Source organism: Haliotis cracherodii, unplaced genomic scaffold (assembly GCF_022045235.1).
Source record: "Haliotis cracherodii isolate W230 unplaced genomic scaffold, xgHalCrac1.p SCAF_12, whole genome shotgun sequence".
NCBI classification, from domain to species: Eukaryota; Metazoa; Mollusca; class Gastropoda; order Lepetellida; family Haliotidae; genus Haliotis; species Haliotis cracherodii.
The window spans coordinates 15,183,886-15,197,586 of NW_027266267.1; the positions used below are offsets into that span (position 1 = coordinate 15,183,886).

Here is a 13,701-nt window from a genome sequence, read left to right on the forward strand (position 1 = left end):
TTAATCTCATCCCACTGTTGATACGCTAGCATTCCTTGACTAAATAGTTGATTAGAAACGCCCTCGATAGTCTATTATACTTTTGTAATCTTGGGATTGTAGAACTTCTCGGTATTTCTTTCAAATGCATCGGAGGGGTCCTCGAACAACATTAAAATACCCTTCAACGACCTCATTGGGACGTTTAGATTGATATTCCACGTCGTATCTTTTTTGTTCCTTGTGATCTTTCGATGTCGAAGCACGCATGTCGTACAAAATGGCTAATGTTCCTGTATTTGTCTGGCTAATTCGGGATCTGTTTTCATATCATACTCCAGCGAGATATTGTCAATGGAATAGCTAGCATCTTCAGCAGCTCAGATTACTCTGCTCTGCCGTAGTTATTAAAAGTGAGTTCGTATTCTAACCTATCGCCTAGGGATGCTTGATGAAAGGGCATGTGGGAATCTAGTAATTCAAAGTATAGTGCAATATAGAATCGGTTACCTAATGCGTCGGCCTGATCTTTTACGACGGTACCATCACCACTAGAAGCATCTACACGCAGTCTCAATGTGTTCCGATTACATATACCTTGGTACTGTAAGTTTTCCTGCTCTTTTTCCGTTCTCCAGAGATCCATGTAACAATAGTATACATCGCTATCGTCGATACTCAAAACCTCATTACCGCTAATTTTAATTTACCGCTATGTTCTGAACAGGCTCCCTATTAACGTCGATAGAAGTCAAATTAATCGTAAATGCTAGTTAGACAGTTCCCGAAACTAACACATCGTGTGCGCCGAGATTAGGAAAGCGAACCAGAAGCGTTTGGTTTTAATCGATGGTACTCAGGTTATTAGTTATAGTTACAGACTGATGAATTGCTTTGACCCCTAATAGATCTCGAAGTCTACGTTGTGGATTTAACTTGCATCCGTATTGCGAAGACATTGTCATATTGAAATTATATAACCATATGTTTAATATAAAAATGGATGAGTTTAATCTAGATAACATAACTGATACTAGTACAATCGAAGAGGGTACTGATAATACCAGCTTTGGTGGCATGAATCTTAACGAGGAACTTTTACAATCAACTGTCAGTGATTATTACGATAACTTTAAAGATGTTAGTCCTATTGTTCGTGACTATTCAAAGTTTACGATAGATAGTAAAGGAATATTGCGACTGCGTGGCGCTCCGGATATTGATCTTATGAATTCTCGTACTCGTAAGCCCTTAGCCTTGCCTACAATAGCCTCTAAACACGGTATCAGCACTGTTCGTGATGAATTAGGTTTTGTAGACTACTCACAAGGAGCAAACTTTTCGCAAAGACTACTAAGGTTCTTCGGACTTCGCGTACTGAACTCGGTAACATAGATAATTTGGAAGGAAGCTCGAAGGTGGCCTCGGACGGACTCGGGGAAATCTTGGATACCTATTACGATAATTCCAAGGTCAGTGTATCAACCATATTCAGAGTTCAGTATTAGGGAATTACGAGGTCTTGGAATAGGTCTCGAGGTCTGGAATAATATTTGCCAGTATTTTAACCGCATTGGGATTTATTATATCGACTTTGACTCTTGCGTTAACCGGTGGCACAGGTGGTAGCGGAGCACCGCCTAGTGATAGGTATGGTATAAAAGAGTGGATAAAAAAGCATTTAAAAGCATTAGGTTCAGCACTGGGAGAGTTCGCTGAGAAAGCCGCGTCTGCACTTCCCGGTATGAAGGGGAGTATAGTTTCCTGGCTCTTGAATTTATTAGCTAAGACCACAACTTGGCTTAGTCAAAACTTGTGGGCACTGATCGTAGCAACTGCAGGGCTGTTGTACATATCCGCTAAGAACTATTTATCCAAATCATAAGTAAACCAGCTGCGACTCCACCTACTACAAGCGCTGTTTTTTCATCGATATTTTGTTGATTTTTAGCCGCAATATGCGGTGGTACTTGTGGTTGTGCGTCCGTAGATGGAACATGTGGTGACTGTGGCTTGACTATTCCCGTTTCGCCTGTGTTTGTTTGCGTTATTAATTCGGTATTAATATCTGAAATTATACCTGGTTTTTGTTGATCGGTAGCAATAACAATTTTATTATTATAATCTATCACTTGACCGATCTTAAGTTCCATATTACTCGGAGACATGTATAATCCCGGCGCATAAACTTTGATTTCAGCGTACTGTAATACATCTTGATAACGCTTTATAGAAGATGGTATGTCAACTGGTGAATTAATGGCGTCCTCCACGTTTGCAACAAACTGTTTTTGCGCATCGAGCGCTGTCCCAGGACCGATGATTCCCGTTCATTTTTGCGATTGTGCACCGAGAATTGCCCATACATAAGTTCTTATTGATTCATTAACTCTTACAACTCCTGGGTTAGTAAAATTATTTTCTGTTTTATCATTAAGAAATTCATTCCAAGCGTTTGCGGTATCGTTCAGTTGTATAAATTTTGTAACAATATAAGCCAAACCACCCTTAAAACTCATAAGAGAACCTCTCCAATCGTTACTCGAAAGCTCCCAGCCATGATTAAGATTATGCAATCTTACAAAGATTGTTTTTCTGTAACAACTTAAATGGATCGAATGGTTGATGAGTTTTTTTAACTAAATCATCGCTGTCTTCTTTTAGTCCATTGTATTGTGTACGTTTTTAATTTTTCGTTCAAAAAATTTGGAGATTTGCATCTGTATATATTTTTACATACTATAGAGCCTACTCAACATAAAAACCAATGTTTCCAATTTTTGGGGTCCATAGTTTGCGAATAAATGACGCTCAAACTTGACCACTTGATGCCAGGGTAAATGACAGCAATAATGACTAGTTGTAGGTAAATATTATGAAAATGAGTTATCTCCCCTTGTGACATTGACCTTTCAAGTCAACATGGCTGAAACAACTCTGACAAGAAGAGTTTTTCCATCATCAAGGAAGGCTTATCATCAACCAAGACCCGCTGAAATTCATCTAAATAGGTAAGTGAATATTTATAGAATACTATGACGCGTGCTATCTATGTTGGTTCATTGATAATTATTGAGAAATTGAATGGCAATGATTTCTTCATAATAACATGACTGACAACATAGGCTTGATCTGTTTCATTAAAAGTATATTGCAACCATTTGCTACATGTTAAACTTAACTAGAAATGCTTCCTAGCGTATATTCAGTTTCAGGAAATTTCAATTTTAGTGTAAACTATCCTATTTAGCTCAAGTTATGCTACATAAAAGGTATGTGATGTCTGATACCTTGGGGCCCGTTTAGGGATTCAGTATAATTATTTTTGTTAAATATTGCAATTATTCTTGTTTCTTAAATTTTTCATAGATAATTTATATACTTTTACGTAGCATGCCCATCTTTTAAACGTACATGTAAAAATTTTATATGCGTGCATTAAAAACAATTTTCAATACATCCTTAAAAGGGCCCCACTGCAATGCTCTGTGCATGTCACATATTGTTGTGTCCAGACAACTAATTACTTTTGCTTGCAGACCTCAGCTGATACGTAAAATATTTTGGTAATTTCACTTGCAAAATAAAACCCATAAGAAATTGTAGTATACATGAAACATTTTTAGTAATGTTTTCCTAACAACTATGAATAATAACAAATTCTAGTATGAAGACTTGAAATGATTTTTTTTACTAAAGAGCACAAACACTTTTTAAAAATATATCTCGACATATATTTTTAATAAAGGATGTTTGATTATAAAAACAAACAAAAAATACTATTTCTATTTTCTTCTATTTTTACTTTATGATCAGTATTGTTTGTTTCAGGAAAATTTCAACCTAAATGATGATATCATTACAACAGCTTGGGCAAGTGAGTCAGAAGATATCAACATCAGTCACTACAGATTGGAATCTTTGTATTCTGTGCCAAAAGAATGCCCATCATGGATCATTCATACTAGTATCGCAACCAAGATTGTATTCTTACGACCGCTTGCTCCATGTTTTGTTTGAACGAGCGAATGTCCATGATGGTGAATATACTGGTATATGGCGAAGACTTGAAGGCTGTGACAGAGAGACTTTATCATCTCACAGTGCTGCCTGGCATCGGACTTGCTACTCCAATGCTACCAACAGCGATCAAATACAGCGAGCACGAGACAGGACACAGAAAGAAATACTTGATGATTCCACACCTTCAAAAAAGAGAGGCCGTAAAAGGAAAGGAACAGATCTCCATGAGGAAACATCCGCACCATTTACACGGTCGTCTACAATGCCATTGGTCAAGGACTTGTGCTTCTTTTGCCAGGAAGAGGACAGACAGACACTTTTTAATGTCAGGACCTTAAATGCTGGGGAAGATTTAAGATATGCCGTTGAAATTTCAAACAATCCTGCCTTAAAGACCAGACTTTATTCATCAATCTCTCCAAGTTATGCCCATTCCATTGATGTAAGATACCACAAAAACTGCTGGACTACAAATGTATTTCATGTTTTGCACCAGGAAGCCCTCAAAGAAAACAAGCGATCTGAATCTGGACATCAAAGTGCCTGTTTAACCGAACTTATTAATCTGGTATGTAGACAGACAGACAACAAGGCCTATCTGTCAATGGGAGATATTGAAGTTACATATATCAACATGCTGGGAGGTATAGACTGCTTGTCTGACCATGTACCTACTTATTCCAGGCAGTGGCTGAAAGATAGGATACTTACAGAATTACCATCCGTCAGATCTGTTCTGCAAAAAGACCGAAGAAAACCGGCTGTTCTCTACTCCCCTGAAGCCTGCGAGAAAGAGATGGTGCATGCTGCAATTGAGAACGACCAGGGCATGGACAACATGAAGGTTATATACAAATCAGCACAGCTTGTACGAAAGAGTATAGAAGCCTTTGACAGAGATGACAAAATCAACAATCCCCTATCTGTTACAAGTAACATTAATGACATCCCAATCGAGCTGTACACTCTGATACGCTGGATGATGGTGGGAACTGTTGAAAACCTTCAGAATGAAGCAAAAGCCAGCGTTGTTGACAGAACAGTACTGACTGTATGCCAGAACATAATGTACGGTTTCAAGTCAAGAAGACAAGTTAAATATACACAGAAAAGAGAAGGTGAAACATTCAGATCTCACAATGGAAGAGAAAATCCTCAAATAATAGGATTAGGCCTTACAGTCCACCATGACACAAGAAACAAGATGATCATGGATCTACTCAGTGCACACAACTATTGCATTCCATACAGACGTTCTCTAATGTTGGAAACAGCTCTGGCCAATGCAGTTGTGAAGAACACCAGACAGTTCCAAGGGTTATATGTTCCACCATTTCTGAGGAAAGGTTCGTTTGTCTTTTTTGCTGTTGACAACACAGACTTTGATGAGGACACTCATGATGGCAAAGGCACCACACATGGGACTATTACTGCTGTATATCAGAGCACTGGAGCAACTGGACAGCAGATATCACCACCCCTTGAGATCACTGAAGCAAACAGTCTCTCTGTGGCTCCCTACCATACCAAGATGCTTCACTGTGAAAAACCAAATCCAAGAAACATTCCACATTCAAAAGACAAAGAATTTATAACCAACAAAGCAGGTATTGGAAAGTCCTATCACTTGACACACTTTGGCTGGGTTGTTGCTTCCATGATAGCCAGAACAGATGATGAGAAAGAAGCTAGCATGATTCCTGGATGGGCTGGCTACATGTCTTTGTTGTCAGAGAGACAATCAACAACTAGAGTTGGTGCCCTACCACTCCTTCCAGAAGTAGCACATGAATGGTCTACACTGCTCACTGTCATATTGCAAGCTAAGAAGTTGAAAGAACTAGCAGTTGGAAATGAACATCCTACAGTCATCACATTTCACATGGCCCTTTATGAGAAGGTAATCAAACTCCTAGATGCTAAGCCTGAACTGAAAGAAAACATAGTGCCACGACTGGGAGAACTGCATGTTGTCATGGCTGCGCTGAGAGCTTTAGGCACGTCCATAGAAAACTCTGGCATTGATGATGCATGGATGGAAGCTGATGTCTTTGGCCCCACAACAACAAGACAGGTTCTTACATGTACACATTACAAACATTGTCTTCGGGCTCATATGTATACCTACATGGCACTCTATGAATTAGCATTACAAGAGTTCTTCAAGGAATATCCTCAACTTCAAGAAGTTTGTGTGGAAACAGCAGCTGAAATCGAAAGAGCATGCAGGAAGACTGATAAATCATCAAAGGCTGAAATTGTCAAAGATGAACATTCTAATCTGATTGGTCAAATTCAGAATGAAGAAGTCATGGAATCATTTCTGAAATGGGAGACTGAGAAATCAAAGAATGCTATGTTCAAATCACTGATGAATTATCTACATCGAGTTGAGACAATTCTGTTCTTCATAGCAGCTTCTCGCAATGCAGATCTGAAGCTTCATCTTGAGGCTGGAGAAGAACTGAGCGGATTATTCTTTGCTATGGACCGACTCAAGTACAAACGACTGTGGCCCCGATATATTGCTGACATGCATGCCCTGAAGATCAAATTCCCCGAGACTTGGAAGGAGTTTGAAGCTGGAAACATATCAGTTACAAAGAATGACATTCCATTTACATCCATAGGCGCTGATCATGCATGTGAACATCTGAACAGATTAATGAAAGTTCACTCAGGCTTGATTGGTATCTCAAACAATTCCAATGCCAGGCAGCGTTTCTTTTTGGCCTCTCCAGAACTCTCTCGTCTTGCTAGTGAGTACAAAAGTCAGTTTCATCGAGAGGCAAAAGATATGGAAGAACATCATGACCTTTCACCAGGAGTCATTTGTCGGGATCACACTGCAGTTGACAAGATCAAATCTGCTGTTCTGGATCATGGTAATCCATTTGCTTTTGAAGGTGACAAGATCTTTAACTTAATGACGCATGCCTATGTCCCTGAAGAGTTTGTGTCTCAGATCCTACACATTGATGAAACAGGAAAGAAGCTCTATGAAGAGTACGTGTCTCAACGAATCAACGGGCCAGTGAGTCTTTGGGCACCAGTGAAGAGGGAAAACAACAAGATGTACATGTCAGGATGCCAAAAGCAAACAGTTCGTCTCCGAGATAAGAATGTGGATCTCAGTGAAACAAAAGATTTGTATGGAAGGCTGATGGTTCTTGCCAGATCAAGTAGAGACATTGACTTGAAACAGGCAATTGGTAACTTTGAGTTCACGCTGACTCCAAGGTCACTGTTTTCACCAAGCGGATTACTGTTACCATGCACCGACAAGTCCAAGTTGATCAGCAGTCTTACAAAGTTTGTAAATGAAGAAGCAATGAACTATGAAGCAAGTCAGCCAGAGAACACAGTTGATGACAGTGACACAGAACAAAATCAAACCTTCAACAACATCCCAAGAAAAATTGCTGTTATAGATGGGATGGTTGTACTTCAGAAGATGACAAAGTTACCAAATACAGTGGAAACAGTTGAAGATCTCAGTCAGCTCTTCAATGACAGAGTGATGAACCTGGCAATAGGGTTTGATGAGGTCATACTTGCTTTTGACACATACAAGCAAGATTCCCTCAAATCTGCAACAAGAGAAAAGAGACGCCAAGGAAGAGATCCCATTCAGTACCAAATTAGAGATGACACCAGAATCAAGCACATCATGTTAAATCGTTTTCTGTCTCATGACCAAACAAAAGCTGATCTGACAGACTACCTGGCAGAAAAGACACTGGAGTATAATGCTGATTCGTCTCAAACCTTTATTGCATCTGCATCCGGCTGTACCAGGAGCAACAGAGACTTGGAGTTTGAAGCTAACAATCATGAAGAAGCTGACACACTCATGATATATCTTGCTATTTCAGCTTCACAGCGCAATCCAAGGAACTCGCAGTTGACAATCTTCTCTCCTGACACTGATGTCCTTGTTTTGACCATTGCAAATTACAGCAGTCTCCTGGAAAACACCACACTCTCAATGGCCTCAAATGTTCTTCCAATAAAGCCTCTTTGGACAGCCCTAGGTGTGAGGAAATCATCAGCTTTGCCAGCCTTCCATGCCTTCACAGGAGCTGACAATACAGGCAGATTTTCCCGAGTAGGAAAGGCAACATGGTTTCAGAAATACTTGAAAACGGATGATGATATTGTTAATGCTTTCCTTGTGCTGACTACAAGTGATGAACTCTGTGACCAAATAATTTCAACATTGGCCAGATTTGTATGCAGTGTTTACTGTCCAAAAGGCCTCTCTGTGACAGATATTCCAGAGCTCAGATGGTATCTCTTCTGCAAACATATGGCAGAGAGTGACAAGCTACCACCAACACTGGGTGCTCTAAAGCAGCACATTCTGAGGGTTCATATTCAAGCTTATGTGTGGGGTCAAGCCAATATCGCCCATCAGATCCAATTAGATCCACTTCAACATGGATTCCATAAGGACAAAGATAACCGGATCCAACCAACAACAATGGATGTCCTCCCAGCCCCCAAAGCTATTATTGAGATGGTGAGGTGTCAGTGTAGGAAAGACTGTTTGACCCAAAGATGTACATGTCGATCAAACAACTTGTCATGTACAGAACTCTGCCTCTGCACCTCAGTGTGTGAGAACGACGATGACACAAATATGTCAACTAATGATGGTGATGACAGCAATGACATGTTTGATGACTCTCTGTGAATATGATATCAAGACACATATCAGGAATTGTGACTTTATCATTCAAGACATCAAGGGACCTATTTTGGTGTAATGTGACTATGACAATTCTATGTGACATTTTGAAAATTTAAATGCCAAGGTATTGATACAGATGGCTCTTATGTTGCTGAGTTGCTGGAGAAACATATAACCATAGGTAATTATTGGATAAATGACAGTTTTTAAGGGGTCATATGATAATTAAGGTACAATATATTCTTTAACAATTTTACTTTGTGATAGACAGTTGTAACGTATAGGATTCTATCCACACTACTGATAATATTGCAAAATCCAACTAAGATATTAGAAAAGTTGAGGTAGTTTTTTGTTAAGAATGTGAAATCATTACCTTAAGCATGTCTAAATTACATATGAGTAAGCATAATATCACATATAAACAATTAAATGACAAAATAAACACCTCAGAAGCCTTAGACTTGACAAATATGGGCAAAAATGGCCGCCATCTTGAAATCCAAGATGGCCGCCAAATGAATGATGGGAAAATTTGGAAACATTGGTTTTCTTCATCTGTACATTGAAAGCTTTCAGAATATGTATAGTTTTGCTAATCTCCAATTTTTTTCAACGAAAGCACATAAGGAACTGGACTATTTAACAGTTCTTTGTCCGCTGTACACCTAGACCATGGTTTGCTCCTTTAATACGCCAATCTTTACTCGTAGAAATATTAAATTCCTGACAAATACGCTCATACGCGAACTTATTGTACAGAATGTTGGTGGAATTCCATGCTCGATCCTGCGGTAATGGAGCACTAATTACGTCTAATCTGATAGCACACGTGAAATGATATAACAGACTTATTCAGTTCAAATCCTGGAGCATAAAGAGATACACCACATCCCGTTGTGGCACACCATATGGCAAAGTTTAACTGATTCTGCCAAAATTGCATTGGATTGTGAAACCAATCATGCACCATTTTATCACTAGTTGCCGTGACCCTGTACTTTTCAAAGATATCAGGGAATTTAACGAAGAAATCAAAACCATAGGCAGTTACTATAATTGATTGATTAGTAATGTATCTCGATTTCATATTTAAGTTATGATATAGTATCATTGTATATTTAATATGTATGTTACACTTCCGGGAATAACAAATGGTCAGTCTATTGAACTGCTTTATACTATCGATAACTCAGATGGACAACTTGAAGTCGCCCTATGAGATGTAACGTATTACCCGCGGTGGATCAATATAAGTGCTGCAAGAGATAATACTCAGACAGTAATAAAAAATATAAAACGCCTTATACCTGATGGGTATTACAGCATATGCTCACTCAATGATGAATTTTTTAAGCCTTTGGGAGTTAGTCTCACACAAAATGAGTCGAATGGGATGCTGATTTTTAACTCGAGAAGGGCTTGTAATTCTTGACTATACCGTATTAGATACACTTGGATATGCACGTGAAAGAGGAGTAATAGATCCCAACAAAACAGTGCATGTAGTTAAATTGCCCGATTTAGTTCCCTATAAAGAGTTGTGCATCCATCTTGATCAGATCAGTACGACGGATAATATTCAACTAGAAAGTCCTTCAACTCTGCTCAGATCTATTCCAGTGAAAGATGAAAAATACAATAGCGGTAGAACGGAATCTTTCTCAACATTACAATATAAAAAATAGATGCGTGGTATTATTTCAGACCTCAAAATTTCTGTATTAGATGTAAAACACCAACCTGTACATATAGGATACTTAAGTGTAACACTCCATATCATAAATAATGGTTGATTCATCAGGCCCTGGAGCGCTCAGACAATGTAATACAATTGCGCTTTCCGATCTCGGAGACACAGAAGGATTCGGTAAACCCGGTACGGATAGTAAGTTATACGCTTTACACTTACAAGATAATGTATACAAGCGGAAAGAAGTCACATTCACGGGTAATCTAGGAGATTTAAGCGATGTCGACGTTAGAATTCTGCAAGAATCTCATCTCTGCCAATAAAGATCCAAATGCCACTAATAACTTATTACAAACGGAGCTAAATAAGGGTTACCTCATTGGTCCGTTCACAGAGTTCCCGTTTCCCTATCATCGTATCAATCCCATAGGGATAGTCAAAGGCAAGTATTCTCGGAAACAACGCATGATTGTTGATTTATCAGCACCGCATAACGACCATGACAATCCCAGTCTAAACTCCCTCATCGACAAAGAACAGTACTCCCTGGTGTATGTCAAGCTGGATGACGCCATACAAATCATCAAACATCTTGGACGACACGCATATCTGTGCAAAGCTGATATTGTGGATGCTTTCAAACTGATACCCATACATCTCTCTCTCTGGCATCTACATGGTATCCATTGGGACAATTGCTTGTACTACTTTACCAGACTGGTCTTTGGATGCAGATCCAGCCCTAAATTATTTTACCTTTTATCTCAAGCCATCTATTGGATCGCAACCTACGTGTACCACATTCCTCATATTCTTCATCTACTTGATGATTTTCTCACAATTGACGCAAACAAGGACGAGGGCAATGCAACCATGAGTAAATTGCGACATCTCTTCAACGATCTCAAGATTCCTTTGTCACCAAGGAAAACAATTGGCCCTACGACATGTTTATAGTACCTTGGTATCATCCTAGACACTGACAAGATGGAAGCGCGACTCCCAGCTGATAAAGTAGCTAGAATCTTTGCTGTCGTCGATTCAGTTCAAGAGAGAAGAAAGGTCACCAAACGACAACTGTTGAGTGTGTTAGGACATTTAAATTTTGCAATGCAGGTAATTAAACCAGGTAGAGCCTTTGATAGCTACCTGCTCAAGCTTGCACATTCTGTCCCCCAACTACATCACCATGTCAATATTACCCATGAGTGCAAACTAGACTTCTCGATGTGGCGTTCATTTTTAACAGACTTGAATGGCATATCATTCTTTTACGATGACGAGATCTCAGCACCAGAGATAGAACTCTACACAGACGCTGCAGCATCCATCGGTTATGGTGCTTATTTTAGGGGTAAATGGTTCGCGCAGCAGTGGCCAACAGACTTGCTCGATATCCTGAATGGTGACCTGTCAATAGCACTACTTGAACTGTATCCAATTGTCATGGCTGCTACAATTTGGGGAAATTACTGGTCAAGGAAAAACATTAAGTTCCACTGTGATAACAGTAGCACGGTAGAGATCATCAATAAGTGTAGATCCAAATCACCTTTCATCATGAGACTTGTCAGAAAGCTTGTACTGACCGCCGTTTGTGGTAACTTCCATTTTGTTGCTGCTCACGTACCAGGTAAAGATAACTGCATAGCTGATTCTTTATCTCGATTACAGATGGACAGATTCAAGAAGCTAGCTCCCAAGGCAGACAGTGTGCCTACCCCATGTCTTCCAATCACAGCAATCACCATTCCACCTGCTCAGATCTCAACAAACTCTGGTCACAAGCACTCTCCACGAAAACGCAGGCGGTTAATAAATCAGGACTTCATAATTTCCTGAACTTCATGGCCATGTGTAGTGTACGCTGGTGGCCTGCTGCTTTGCCTCCTAACACAGAACAAACCCTCTTGTGCTTTGTAGCACACTGCTTCTACAAACTATGTTATAAGTGTACAACAATCAGGAGCTATCTCGCTGCTGTGAGGTTTGCTTATCTAAGACATGGAATTGAGAATCCATGGTCAGTATGTAACCCTCTGAGGCTAGAGACCATCATGAAAGCAATTCAACGGATACAGAGCATTTACCTATAACTATTCATGTTTTGCGCAATTTGTGTTTCCGATTGGACAAGCGTTTGTTCAATCATTATACTAACGTGTTATTGCAGGCTGTATTTAGTCTAGCCTTCTATGCCTTTTTGAGATGCGATGAATTCACTTGTGCCAAATATGTGTATCAAAAACATTTATCCATGAATTCGATTACCTTCAACAAGGAATACACCTGCTTTGATCTGTTTCTCAAGCAATCAAAGACTGATCAGCTAGGGAAAGGTGTGACTAATTACTGTATATGCAGTGCCCGGACCGACTTGCCCGGTTCAGGCAATGAAAGACTATGTTTACCTGCGCAATCAGTCTCAGGCCTGTGCCTCGGACCCATTGTTCCTCACCGACTGTGGTATACCTCTCCACCGTGACTATTTTATTCATAAACTACATCAAACTCTGGAGGCAGCAGGATACGACTACAAGAAATTCAATGGACATTCTTTTAGAATCGGAGCGGCCACCTTCTGCAGCTGCAGCTCATGTACCAGACCATATGATTAAAGCCTTAGGACGATGGAAATCAGACGGCTACGCTCGGTATATCAGAGTCGATAAGGGCTCCATCGCTGCAGCTCAGCGCAATATTGCTCATACTTAGCATGCTCAGCAGCCTGTTTATCCTTGGCTATTACATTGTGTATATACTCTTTGTAGCAGTATCTATGCAGGCAAATTCTTTGCTTCAGTGATAGTGCACTTATCTACAGTCAAATCTTATGGTTGACTCTCACTTTGTCTGACCTTGTCAATCTTCCTGTGCAGCCTCTCAATCGTGTAACTTTTTCAGAGTAAGCCTTGTCGTTATTGTCCAAGTCCAATGTTGTTCAGGAGTAATAATCCTATATGCAATTACTAGGTATTATTTTCTTTATGGGGTATTCTCAGCCAGCTGTATCATGGTATTTTATTTTTATCCACATCTGGCTCGAATTGTGGCCTTACTATCCTCCTCAAATTGCTGGGATAGTTCCCCCTAAAGTTCAATAATCCACATCCAACTTGTATGCTACTTGTATTCTCATTTATCGCACCATTTTGTACCGTTCTGTGTAGTCACTCGCTGTGCTCTGAGGCTCAGAACTATAGCCAGCGTTTGATCCCAATGCTTGGGCATGACCGATGCTTGATCATGTACACACTTAGTCGTGTGCCAATGATTTGGCCGTCCAGTTTTGCCGTGTCATGTTATTATTTGC

General features: G+C 39.8%; 1 pseudogene; it reads left to right on the forward strand.

Annotated features, from left to right (window-relative positions):
* The first annotated feature begins 10,667 nt into the window (after positions 1-10,667).
* Positions 10,668-13,103, forward strand: LOC139457076 (uncharacterized; annotated as a pseudogene).
* The last annotated feature ends 598 nt before the right edge of the window (positions 13,104-13,701 follow it).